Source organism: Thalassophryne amazonica, chromosome 4 (assembly GCF_902500255.1).
Source record: "Thalassophryne amazonica chromosome 4, fThaAma1.1, whole genome shotgun sequence".
NCBI lineage: Eukaryota > Metazoa > Chordata > Actinopteri > Batrachoidiformes > Batrachoididae > Thalassophryne > Thalassophryne amazonica.
The window spans coordinates 97,306,487-97,321,040 of NC_047106.1; the positions used below are offsets into that span (position 1 = coordinate 97,306,487).

Consider the following 14,554-nt stretch of genomic DNA (forward strand, 5'->3'; position numbering starts at 1 on the left):
GAACATATTTAGCAGAAAAACTATGCATTCTATCATCTTGTAACTCACCAAAATAAAAGTGCATATAATGTGGCTAAACAGATGAGATATTGGTGAATGTTGATGCAGGTTGTCAAACTGAAAAGCAAGTTAGTGGTTGGCACTGTGGCCTTACAGCAAGAAGGATGTGGGATTGCTTCCCACCCAAGCAGTTAGCTTTGATGGTTTCAGATGAAGCCACAATGGAAGAAGGAAAAAGTTGCAGATCCTTGACTGGCTCCAAAAGTGAGCAAGTTCCCATTCAACTCCATGTTAAAATTTCCAACGATATGGGCCTGTCACACCTTGACGATTTAGCCTGCGTATCCTGACTTATGAAAAATTCGGTGAATACGAGGGCTGTCAATAAAGTATAGGTCCTTTTTATTTTTTTCAAAAACTATGGATTTCATTCATATGTTTTTACGTCAGACATGCTTGAACCCTCGTGCGCATGCGTGAGTTTTTCCACACCTGTCGGTGACGTCATTCGCCTGTGAGCACTCCTTGTGGGAGGAGTCATCCAGCCCCTCGTCGGAATTCCTTTGAGAAGTTGCTGAGAGACTGGCGCTTTGTGTGATCAAAATTTTTTCTAAACCTGCGAGGCACATCGAGGTGGACATGGTTCGAAAAATTCAGCTGGTTTTCGGTGAAAATTAACGGCTGATGAGAGATTTTGAGGTGATACTGTCGCTTTAAGGACTTCCCACGGAGCGGGACGTCGCGCAGCGCTCCCAGGCGCCATCGTCAGCCTGTTCAAGCTGAAACCTCCACATTTCAGGCTCTATTGATCCAGGACGTCGTGAGAGAACAGAAAAGTTTCAGAAGAAGTCGGTTTCAGCATTTTATCCGGATATTCCACTGTTAAAGGAGATTTTTTTAATGAAAGACGTGCGGGCGGATTGCAGCATCGGCTCGCAGCCGCCGCGATGCTCCGCCACAGGAAAAACACCTCTGTTGGAAGCCTTAAGGACAAGTTGGAACATGTCCAGCTGTTAAACAATTTCTCATATACTCACTCCACTGAAAGCCATCAAAAGCCACCTGGATTTTACAAATGGTTATCAACACGGAGGTGTTTTTCCTGTGCCGCTGCACCACGCCGGCTGCGTCGCGACGCGCGGACCCGTCCGCACGTCTTTCATTAAAAAAATCTCCTTTAACAGTGGAATATCCGGATAAAATGCTGAAACAGACTTCTTCTGAAACTTCTCTGTTCTCTCACGACATCCTAGATCAATAGAGCCTGAAATGTGGAGGTTTTCAGCTTGAAACAGGCTGACGACGGCGCCTGGGAGTGCTGCGCGACGTCCCGCTCCATGGGAAGTCCTTAAAGCGACAGTATCACCTCAAAATCTCTCATCAGCCGTTAAAATTTTCACAGAAAACCAGCTGAATTTTTAGAACTGTGTCCACTTCGATGTGCCTCACAGGTTTAGAAAAAATTTTGATCAAACAAAGCGCCAGTCTCTCAGCAACTTCTCAGACAAAGGAATTCCGACGAGGGGCTGGATGACTCCTCCCACAAGGAGTGCTCACAGGCGAATGATGTCACCGACAGGCGTGGAAAAACTCACGCATGCGCACAAGGGTTCAAGCATGTCTGACGTAAAAACATATGAATGAAATCCATATAGTTTTTGAAAAAAATAAAAAGGACCGTTACTTTATTGACAGCCCTCGTACACTGGCTGCATTGAGTAAGTTATGCAGCTGTCACACCGTGAGAATTTAGCTAGCGTATGCCGACATCCTCCATTTCCATCAAGCAGTCCAGGTTAGTACGGCACGGTATGGTACGGGTCGGAACAGTTAAGTCTGGCTTGGCTTTTGTTTCCACCTCCAGCAGTTCCCTTTTGTTTGGTAGGCGGAGCCTGTAGATGTTGACATGCAAGTCATTGAGAGCGTGTACACTGTCACGCGGCCTCCACATGGAGGCCAAAAAGAGCAATTTAACATTTTTTAAATTTATTTTGTTTTTGTCTTGTTATCGGATTTATTTTCATTGCGTGCAGAATGCTGAAGGATCAGTTCAGTGAAGCTGACCCCCCACACGTGTAAAAAAATCCAAACAAACACACTGAGTGGTTAGTGCTTCATTTGTGCAGATTTGTGCCATTAAAATTTTTGCTTGTGCTGTTACGGTAAAGATTATTTTTTAGGTCATTCAGAGGTCATCGTCCCCCCAGCTTGCTCCAAAATGAACCAGAATGGTTTATTTTTTTAGTGCTTCATTTGTGCTGATTTGCGCCATTAAAATTTTTATTTGTGCTGCTATAGTTTCAGAAATATTAAGTTTTATTTTTGCAAGATGACAGCAGGCACACGCACGCCGCGAGCAGGCGAGCGCGCTACAAGCTTGGGACTCCAACGAGGGTGGTCGCATCTCCTCCACTCTCCCTTATCTCTGTTCTCTGCTTTAACCTTCAAGTCCCTACTTCACCAGACTGTGAATTCCTCAAATTATATTGGATACTGGATCTATTGGACTACTATTGGTTTAACCATGGATCAGCTGGTCTCTGAACACTATTGACACCATTTTTTCTACAAGAAGGTAAGGCCCAGGGGATCCTACATGCCCAGATGGAACGCATCCTGCCGGCTATGTTCTCGACTCCTGGAGTTCTTGGCATATGGCTTTGCGCCTTTCTCTGTTGAGGACGTCGAGGATTTATTCATTTTTGGTCTTATGGTAGCAGGGCTGGTACTTTTTGGCTTATGTGCTGCCCTGATCTACCGGAAAACTGGCAAGACAGCGGCTTCAAGAACCACGGCCCCTCGCTTGTCCGTCATGATTAACGAGGTTGGCAAGGTAGTGCATTTTCAGACTGCGATGACTCTAACTCAGTCGCAAATTGGATGACATCTTGGAGCAGATGCGCGCCTTGCGGCTGAAGTGAAGGTTTCAGAGGCTGGTGAATATTCTTAATTCATAATTGGGAATATTCTTAATTCATAAACAGGATTTGGTTGTTCAAGTGGAACTGTTAAAAGTGTTTTTCACTGCTCAACCACAACATTACAGGCTTATATATCCTAAAGGTCAAATTGCCCCACTGTTTTCCCTCCAGAGGAATTTCTTCAGACTGGGGAACATTGGCTGTTTCTTATCTCAACTCACAAAGACAACAAACTGTTTTCACAGGACTGAAGCATGCTCCATTCCCTCCCCCCACCCCCAACGCTCGACATTCCTAAAAAAAAAACCTTGAAGCAATTTCATTTAATGTTTTATGACAGAAATGTGAAGTAAAGATAAAGCACAGTTTATTAAAAATGTAAATAATTTATTAACATAAAAATATGTTTTACATTTTTTCAATAATAACATAGGTTGAATGTCCTGAGATGATATTACATTAGTTATTATACACGTACATACATTAACACATTATAAACTTTACAGATCACAGACGTAATCAATTCGGGTCAAGATATGTGATCCTCTGTAAATAAAACTTGCAATATCTGAGAAACTATAGCAGCATAAATGAAACATTTAACACAACAAATCAACACAAATTGAGTACTAAAAAAGTAGACTAGCCTGGTTCATTTTGGAGCAAGCTTGGGGGGGGGGGGGGGGGGGGGGGATGACCTCTGAATGACCAAAAAAAAAAAATCTCAGAAACAAAGTACTAACCACTCAGTCTGTTTACTTGGATTTGTGTGTGTGTGTGTGTGTGTGTGTGTGGGTGGGGGGAGTCAGCTTCACTGAACTCAGGTACCTTATATCGGCCAGAATTAATATTTTGTGAATGAATGATTTTACCAAAATGTGAATGAATGAATTATTTTACCAAAAATAACATGAAAACCATGCTCCTGCCACGAGCCACTGCTGAGTTCGAAACAACAACAAAAAAAGCCCTGTAATTTCTGATGGTAATTTAATGCAGCAGCGATGGGGTTAACGCGCTCGCCTGCTCGTGCCGTGTGTGTGCCCGCCGTCTTCACCCAAAAATAAAAATCTTAAATCTCAGAAACTATAGCAGCACAAATAAACATTTGAATGGCACAAACCAGCACAAATGAAGCACTAAAAAAGTAGACCAGTTCATTTTGGAGCAAGCTGAGGGGATGATGACATCATAGCGCAAACATAAAACTCTTAATATCTCAGAAACTACAGCAGCACAAATAAAAATTTTAACGGCACAAATCTGCACAAACAAAGCACTAACCACTCAGTGTGTTTGCTTGGATTTTTTTTACGTGGGTGGGTGGGGGTCACCTTCACTGAGCTTGAAGGTTCAACTGATGTCTGTGGTAAACGCTGACGTGAATGAATGAGGTGCTGTGACTCTTTCAACTTTTAAAATAAGCTCATTTTCTTGTTGTGGCAAAAACCATCAGCATTCTTTGGTTCAGGCTGAGGAACGCACAAAACACAGAGCGACATCTTTCAAAATGCTACGTCTCTTCAGCCGCAACAAGGAACTAAAGCATGTTCAGATGTTGTTTTCCAAAATAAGCACGCTTTATGTGGCGTACGCTTTAAGTTTTCGTCAGACTGTGGCGATGAATCCAACTAAAACAACGTAACAGGTGAGATTAAGACTTTAAATTTACTCAGTGTGCGAATGGTTTTAATATTTGAAACAGTCTGAACTGTTTGCATGAGGACTGCAGCTTTTCGCTTTAGCCTTAGCTTGTTTGGCGAGTCTGAGATGAGGGCAGTCTTGTATTAAGTACCTCAGTGATACTTGAGTGAAAGTAAAAGTATCTTACCATAAAATTACTTTGGTAAAAGTTAAAGTCTCCTTTAAAATTTTTACTTGAGTAAAAGTCTTAAAGTATCTGACATTTACTGTACTAAGTAAAAGTATTGAGTAAAAGTAAAATCCAAAACGAGTAGAGGGTGAAACAGCGACACAAAAATAAAGTCAGTGTGGTGTCTGGATAAACCAGGAGGGGGCCTCAGCCCCTATAAAAGGCCGGATCTGCCTCTGGTGGAGCAGTTGGTGTTGGTGACGGGATGAGTGAGCAAAAGGTGGATGTATGTAGCTGTAAATAAATTAGCCGTTCTTTTTCCTGGATCCCGCGCACACTTTTCTGTTAAACACAACAGGCAGGCTCTTGTGAAACACAACAGTCTTTTGTAGCTACACAGTTGTGCCAAATTTAAGGAAAAGTATTTAAAAAATGCAAACCTCACCACCACCAACTACTGCAAAGTAGGGCTGGGTATTGATTACGATTCTTAAGATTCAGACTTGATTATTTTGATTAGATCTGATCCAATATCGATTTGGATTTTTTGAAAAAACATTTTAAAACCTTTTTTTTTGAGCTACTACTTCAAAAAATGTAACTCTGAAAATGCAGACAGTAGTGTTTCAGAGAGTTATAAATTAAAAATGTAAAATGGTAAAATGGCCCCAGTCTCCCCTACAAAACTCGAGCCTTTCAGCAACACAACTTTCCTTATTCAAATTCATTCCAGTAGTATTCTGCTCTTACTAGGATGTAGCAGTTTTCTAGTTTGGCAGATAGTTCTGGAGGAAATCACTGAAGAAATTAACACATTGAAAATATGGTTTGACCGAAACAAACTGTCATTAAACTTAAATAAGACAGGGATGAAATGGAGGTGTGAGAGTGACTAGGTGTTCACAGGAAACATTTATTTCTGTATGTATGTATTTATTTATTTATTTATTTATGTATGTTCATTGTTAGTTGCTTTATATTTTCTGTTGTGTTTCTATTCAGGTTCTTTTTGTCTCTTTCTTTAAAATGATATATAATAAGTATATATTGTATATAATAATCATTAGATTATTAATATATAAAAAAAATAAATTTAAGAAATATTACAATTTGAAAACAAATGCACCCGAACGTGATGAAAGCTGCAACTGCTTAATGCTAACTTTTAATATTGAAAATGCCATAGACATGCTAACGCGTTAGCATCGTTCCAGTTTTTAAGTTATAAAATACATCTAACAACTGTTTCAGAAGACCATAACAGGTCGGTTTAACATAGAAAAGGTAAATAATACTCAGATGTATGCGCTTTAGGGTTTTAGCAGGGGAAAATTAAGCAAAAGAAAGAAAGAATAAACGAAGCAATAGATCGAAGCATTGCTTCAATCTGCGAACCACTGCTTCGATTGGTTCAAGGTTCAAAGCAAAGCCGCGCTGCAGAAAAGTTGATTACAGACCTGCTGCAGGGAATGTAATCAATGTAGAGAAATGATCATTTTCCTGAAAACACCCCCAAAAACAACGGCCACTCTGAAGGACCGATAACAGAATCGTTAAGCAAAAAGCTTATTGATGTCAGTGGATTGAATCATTTCTTAACGATACCCGAAAGGAACCGGTTCTCAATACCCATCCCTAGTACAGATATGTCAAAATTCTACTTAAGTACAACACTGGATGAAGGGCACGTTCAGGCTACTTCCATGCTGGCCAGGTCATTCCAGTCTTGCCCACATGCCAGTTCTTTTCCCATTTATGGTTAAAGTAGACCTGCATTGAAATAAATGTGGTCAGATTTCAGAAAGAAATAGCTGATATGTATTTATAAGACCCTTGTGAATGCAGTAAAATAAATCTGTAAGCCCAAATTTGTAATTCAGCGGAGAAATCTTCGTTTAAAAATGACAAATTTGCAGCTAAAATTTAGCCCTCTGTGAAAACAGTTTGTACAGCCGTATCATTTCCATGACGTCAGGGACAAGACGACGCGCTCCCGCCTTCAGTCCGATCACGCACTGAAATTGATTTTATCTGTTAGTAATGTTACTTATACACGTCCTGGTTTCAACATCCAAAAGTAAGCTGCAATGAATGTGAGATACAGATCTGTGTGCTCAGATCAGCAACGACATCGACAGCGGGCGCCGTTCTTCCTATCCCACTCTCTGCCTCCGCTACGGTTGCTGTTTTAATGTGAAGTGGCCGGTACACCTGTTGCTGCAAGGACAGACTTCTTGTGGCAAAATCCACAGCACATAACGTCTCGGCAATCGGAGCCCCAGAGCTCCATGGACGCTGAGAGAGGTTTATATATTTTTAATGACTGGGATTCTTTGCGGGTCTCGCCTCCATATCCCGCAATGGTACCGGAGGCTAAAGACAGTAGATTTTCATTGCGACACCACTCAATCAAACGGGCATATGAAAAAGTCCCCCAAAATAATTTTCAAGCACAAATAAAAGAAATGTTTACTCACCAAACGTGCCGCAAGACAAAATGAAGTTTTAAAAAAGTAGATCCTTCCGTATAAGACAAGAAAAAGGTGCAGATGCAAACTGACGTAAATCCACAAATTACAATTGGCGCAATGCATGCTGGGAGAGGGTCTTGTCCGTGACGTCTCGGCAGCGTCTATGATGAGACGGACAATTTGCGGAGGGCTAAATGTTAGCTGTAAATTTGTCATTTTCAAATGAAGATTTCTCCGTTGAATGACAGATCTGGGCTTCCAGATTGACTTTACTACATTCAGAAGGATCTCATGTGTAAATGTAAGTCATTTTTTGTTCAAAAAAATCTGACTGCATTTTTTTCAATGCAGGTCTCCTTTAAGCTGATTTAAACACTGCCAAGATGGGAACATCCAAAGCTGCCCCATATGAACTCCAAAACTGCTCTACAGAAAACATATGGGTGATGTAACACAAGGATTTCTACAGTTTATACACAGTCTATGATTAAAACAAATAAAATCAGAACCCTCAGACCTCAGGACAATACTACTAAATTACAGATGACATTCAAATGTATTTTGCAGTTTTAAATGCTCCAACTTTTATACACTCATGTTCCTGCATTCTGTCAGAGACAACCACAGCTGGAGAGTAACCTGCTCATCCTTTCAGCCCTGCTTAAAAATACATAAATCACAGATAAAAAAAAGTGCCTCGCCAAACAAACATGAACTAACACCCTGCTGTGAGATAGAGCTGAGCTTGAGAAACTGTATCCTGCCCTGTATAGACCTTTTTCCGCACATTCCCACTGCCTATTCAGAGCAATAACGTTTTCTTCCTTCAGTTCCCTGCTCCTGACTCTGGGCCAGGCGGTAAAGATGAGCCAGTCCAAGGTCATGGAAGCTCAAAAACCACCAAGTACAACCCCTGGCAAAAATTATGGAATCACCGGCCTCGGAGGATGTTCATTCAGTTGTTTAATTTTGTAGAAAAAAAGCAGATCACAGACATGACACAAAACTAAAGTCATTTCAAATGGCAACTTTCTGGCTTTAAGAAACACTATAAGAAATCAAGAAAAAAAGATTGTGGCAGTCAGTAACGGTTACTTTTTTAGACCAAGCAGAGGAAAAAAATATGGAATCACTCAATTCTGAGGAAAAAATTATGGAATCACCCTGTAAATTTTCATCCCCAAAACTAACACCTGCATCATATCAGATCTGCTCGTTAGTCTGCATCTAAAAAGGAGTGAACACACCTTGGAGAGCTGTTGCACCAAGTGGACTGACATGAATCATGGCTCCAACACGAGAGATGTCAGTTGAAACAAAGGAGAGGATTATCAAACTCTTAAAAGAGAGTAAATCATCACGCAATGTTGCAAAAGATGTTGGTTGTTCACAGTCAGCTGTGTCTAAAGTCTGGACCAAATACAAACAACATGGGAAGGTTGTTAAAGGCAAACATACTGGTAGACCAAGGAAGACATCAAAGAGTCAAGACAGAAAACTTAAAGCAATATGTCTCAAAAATTGAAAAATGTACAACAAAACAAATGAGGAACGAATAGGAGGAAACTGGAGGAAACTGGAGTCAACGTCTGTGACCGAACTGTAAGAAACCGCCTAAAGGAAATGGGATTTACATACAGAAAAGCTAAACGAAAGCCATCATTAACACCTAAATAGAAAAAACAAGGTTACAATGGGCTAAGGAAAAGCAATTGTGGACTGTGGATGACTGGATGAAAGTCATATTCAGTGATGAATCTCGAATCTGCATTGGGCAAGGTGATGATGCTGGAACTTTTGTTTGGTGCCGTTCCAATGAGATTTATAAAGATGACTGCCTGAAGAGAACATGTAAATTTCCACAGTCATTGATGATATGGGGTTGCATGTCAGGTAAAGGCACTGGGGAGATGGCTGTCATTACATCATCAATAAATGCACAAGTTTATGTTGATATTTTGGACAATTGAAAGGATGTTTGGGGATGATGAAATCATTTTTCAAGATGATAACGCATCTTGCCATAGAGCAAAAACTGCAAAAACATTCCTTGCAAAAAGACAAACAGGGTCAATGTCATGGCATAGGGTCAGTGTCAATGAGCAGATCTGATTTGATGCAAGTGTTAATTTTGGGGATGAAAATTTACAGGGTGATTCCATAATTTTTTCCTCAGAATTGAGTGATTCCATATTTTTTTCCTCTGCTTGGTCTAAAAAAGTAACCGTTACTGACTGCCACAATCTTTTTTCTTGATTTCTTATAGTGTTTCTTAAAGCCAGAAAGTTGCCATTTGAAATGACTTTAGTTTTGTGTCATGTCTGTGATCTGCTTTTTTTCTACAAAATTAAACAACTGAATGAACATCCTCCGAGGCCCGTGATTCCCAAATTTTTGCCAGGGGTTGTATGAACTACCGGATAACGTAATGCTGATACTTCAGTGATCTTTTTTCTATTTTTTCATGGTCTCTTGAGCTGCACAAAGTACCTAAGCTTTGGAAACATTTGGTTATTGTTCCAATAGCAAAGAGTGACTCCCCCAAAGTATTTAATGATTTCAGGCCTATAGCTTTGACTTCTTTAGTGATGAAGACTTTTGAGAAAATTATCAGATCAGAAATTTTATTGCATGTTGAACAACAGCTTGACCCACTGCAGTTTGCATACCGAGCTGGCAGAGGTGTCGAGGATGCAGTGGTAACATTATTGCACTTTTTGTTTAGGCATTTGGAGGGACAGAAGACACGTGCCAGACTCTTATTTATAGACTTTTCCTCAGCATTCAATACCATCCAACCCTTTTTGCTTGCTGATAGGCTCCTCCATCATTTTAAACTTGATCCTCACCTGATTAGTTGGATAACTGACTTTTTAACTCATAGGTCACAGTGTGTGAGAGTCAACGGTGGTCTTTCTCGTGTGCTCTCCTCTTCTACTGGCTCTCCTCAGGGTTGCTGCTTGTCACCCCTGCTCTTTATTTTGTACACTAATGAGTGCCGCAGTGTCAGTAACAGACACATCTTAAAGTTTGCTGATGATACAGTTATTGTCAGTCTTCTTCAGGGAGATGAGCAGGACCACGGGCCTGCTGTTGATGACTTTGTCTCTTGGTGTGAGGAGTCTTTTCTGGAATTGAATGTGTCAAAAACTAAAGATATGATTATTGATTTTAGGAAGTCTACCTGTTTTCCATCACCAACTGTTATTAAAAATGTTGATGTTGAGATGGTGGAGAGCTATAAATATCTGGGTGTGGTCCTTGATAATAAACTTTGCTTTGAACCTCATGTTGATGTTATCTCCAAAAAGGTTCAGCAAAGATTGTTCTTTTTGAGGAAGATGAGAACCTTCCAGGTTTCTTCTGAGATGACTCTTTTTTATAGAAGTTTTATTGAATCAGTCTTGACTTTTTGTATTGTTGCTTGGTTTGGAAATTTGAATTGTTCAAATAAGAGTCATCTTGGCAGTCTTGTCAAAACTGCTGGAAAAATCTCAGGTAGTCAGCAGGCCGGGGTAATGTCCATCTATAACAGACAGGTCCTGAGAAAGGCTAATGCAGTTCTGGATTGTTCTAATCAGCCACTGAAAAAAGACTTTGAGCTTCTGCCCTCAGGCCGTCGTTTTAGGGCTCCTATGAGGAGGACTAAAAGATTTCAGGTCTCGTTTATCCCTAGTGCAATTTTATTACTCAATGGCAATTAGCCTTTGATGTTGTTTATTTTGCACTACTATTGCTTATTTGCACATCCACATATTGCATTTTTGCAATACTTTTGTGTTTGGCATGAACTCTGGATTGAATATTTGACATTGTATGGGTATTGTTTTTATTTTATTATTATTTTATTTTTTTTTATTATGTTTGATTTTAGACTTTTAATTGGGTCTTATTTTCACTGTTGATATTGTTATCTTTGTGTACCTTGTCCTTTGTGTGCTCCTGCTGCAACATTAATTTCCCTTTACGGGACAATAAAGAAATTCTGATTCTGATTCTAATTTTGCGATTGACCTATATGAAATCAAAGATGCAGGCTTCAATGACTTTCTGAAGTCAGCCATCAACAGTGTATCTGGAAGCGGTAAAAGTCTTTAACTTGTACAGACATACACTTGTCTTAGCAGTGATATTCATGTCTCTGGGTCCTCAGTCTTTAAGACTGAAAGACATCTGGAAACAGCCAGACAGTCTGTGTTTGACAGGAGAACAAAGGTCCCAGTCTTTCAGTTACTGGTGTTCTTGTCTTATAGTGTATAGCTGTAACACTTGTACACTAACCAGCGACCTAAGGTGACAACAAGATGTCTTTGGTCTCTTTGGAGGATCTTAGCGAGGCTCAGATAAGGAGTATTACTTGCATCATGAGGAAACATCAGCCGTAACAATTTGTCCATGTGGCATGCACTTCTAGGCATGATCCTTTTGGAAGAAATTCTACAAGTACAAATGATCAAACAGTCAATATCTTGCAAGCAGTGAGGCAAAGAAAAACAATGGCTGATGGCTCCGGGTGTTCCACTGCAGTCCTGTTTCAAAGCTTGACCAGGATTGTGACATCAACCAAGGTATATTCTAAGGCAGGAGTCAGTGACTCTGGTCCTGGAGATCACCTGCCCTGTGTGTAATAAGGGGTTCAGGGTGGATGAATTTAAGGGCCACCAAAACATTTCAATGTTGTTTCAAAGAAAATTCTGGCTCACCCTGGTTGTGTGTCTTATACGGATGTGGAGAATAATCTATACAAATCAGTGCGTGATGCGAGTGTATTGATTCATTTAGTGTGCATCGATTCAACTGAGGGATAAAATCGTGATGGATCGGTCTGTGCGTACTTGCATCAATTTTTTTCCAACGCACACTGGGCTTCATGTATCAACGTGCGTACGGCGATATTTGAGCGTATATGGGGTGTACGCCAAAACGGCTGCGCTACTTGGCATTTATCAATGTGGTCGTTGGCGTACGCTGCGCTGAAAATATACACCAGGTCGAGAGGTGGCGTAAATTATACACCAAAATGAACCAGCACTGGAATCCACATAAAAATGTAAATGATCAACATGATAAACAGTGCCATTATACAAATCAATGCATATGTTACATAAATAACACTTTCCTGATTATACTACATAATAATCAATACAAATCCCACTTTTGCGGGAATGTTGGTCTCGAGCACGATCCGTGGCCACAGCGCTGACTGCAAAGAAAGCTCGCCTTTTTCTCCAGAGCCTGGAGCCAGAGCAGCGCTGAGCTTAACTTTATGTGGTGTGATCGTTTTAGACAATCAAATCAAATCAATTTGATTTATATAGCGCCAAATCACAACAAACAGTTGCCCCAAGGCGCTTTATATTGTAAGGCAAAAGCCATACAATAATTACGGAAAAACCCCAACGGTCAAAACGACCCCCTGTGAGCAAGCACTTGGTGACAGTGGGAAGGAAAAACTCCCTTTTAACAGGAAGAAACCTCCAGCAGAACCAGGCTCAGGGAGGGGCAGTCTTCTGCTGGGACTGGCTGGGGCTGAGGGAGAGAACCAGGAAAAAGACATGATGTGGAGGGGAGCAGAGATCAATCACTAATGATTAAATGCAGAGTGGTGCATACAGAGCAAAAAGAGAAAGAAACACTCCGTGCATCATGGGAACCCCCCAGCAGTCTAAGTCTATAGCAGCATAACTAAGGGATGGTTCAGGGTCACCTGATCCAGCCCTAACTATAAGCTTTAGCAAAAAGGAAAGTTTTAAACCTAATCTTAAAAGTAGAGAGGGTGTCTGTCTCTCTCATCTGAATTGGGAGCTGGTTCCACAGGAGAGGAGCCTGAAAGCTGAAGGCTCTGCCTCCCATTCTACTCTTACAAACCCTAGGAACTACAAGTAAGCCTACAGTCTGAGTGTGAAGCGCTCTATTGGGGTGGTATGATACTATGAGGTCCTTAAGATAAGATGGGACCTGATTATTCAAAACCTTATAAGTAAGAAGAAGAATTTTAAATTCTATTCTAGAATTAACAGGAAGCCAATGAAGAGAGGCCAATATGGGTGAGATATGCTCTCTCCTTCTAATCCCTGTCAGTACTCTAGCTGCAGCATTTTGAATTAACTGAAGGGAACTTTTAGGACAACCTGATAATAATGAATTACAATAGTCCAGCCTAGAGGAAATAAATGCATGAATTAGTTTTTCAGCATCACTCTGAGACAAGACCTTTCTAATTTTAGATATATTGCGCAAATGCAAAAAAGCAGTCCTACATATTTGTTTAATATGCGCATTGAATGACATATCCTGATCAAAAATGACTCCAAGATTTCTCTGTTTAGGGCTACGCTTCCTCCTCACAGTCACCCAGTTGGCCTGCTTTCCCGGCTGCTCGGGATCCGTTGGAAGGGAACTAACGGCGGCTAAGCTACCTTGGTCTGCACCGACTACAGGGGCCTGGCTAGCTGTAGAATTTTCCACGGTGCGGAGCCGAGTCTCCAATTCGCCCAGCCTGGCCTCCAAAGCTACGAATAAGCTACACTTATTACAAGTACCATTACTGCTAAAGGAGGCCGAGGAATAACTAAACATTTCACACCCAGAGCAGAAAAGTGCGGGAGAGACAGGAGAAGCCGCCATGCTAAATCGGCTAAGAGCTAGTACCTGCGCTAAGCTAGCAGATTCCTAAAAACACACAAAGTGAATAATGTGTAAATAATTTAGAGGAGATTCAGCAGAGGGAGTGCTTTAGTTAAGGCACGTGAAGATTACACTGTGAAACAAATCGTTATCTAGTTAACTAGATCAATCTAACTGCACAGATTAAACAGCTAACAGATACAGCAAAACACCGCTGTGCTCCGGAACAGGAAGTGATACAATACCGCAGTGAGAGCCAACCACCAGTAGAGGCAAGCAAGAGTCACCATGAAAGTCACAATGAAATTGATAATTACAACTGTAGTGTTGTCATTCCCTTCGCCCGTGCTGCAGTCAGGTTTTGTTGTCTCCATTCGTTTGTCACAATAAAATAAAGAAATACATTTCAAGAATAAAGAAATCCGAAAAATTAGGCGTGTCTTATTAATTGAGCGAGCAAATATCCACGTCAAGAATTATTGACATGTGAAAAGAGAATACAGTGGTCCCTCGCTATAACGCGGTTCACCTTTCGCCGCCTCGTCGTTTCGCGGATTTCCTTGGTCCAATTTTGCATGCTTTTTTTTACAGTGCATTGTGGTCTGCGTGTCTGTTTATAAGAATCTTCTCGCCCAGAAGAAAAAAGAGCGCCAACAACTACCCATAACTGTGTTTGTCACTCAGAAACAGACACCTGCAGTGAGGTGTGAGGGGAAAAAGGC

The 14,554-nt window shown here is 40.9% G+C and overlaps 1 protein-coding gene across 1 annotated transcript in view; it reads right to left on the minus strand.

Moving 5' to 3' along the window:
• ppm1lb (protein phosphatase, Mg2+/Mn2+ dependent, 1Lb) overlaps window positions 1–14,554 on the minus strand; it is a 252,099-nt gene that overhangs the window by 49,426 nt on the left and 188,119 nt on the right. The window lies entirely within an intron of this gene.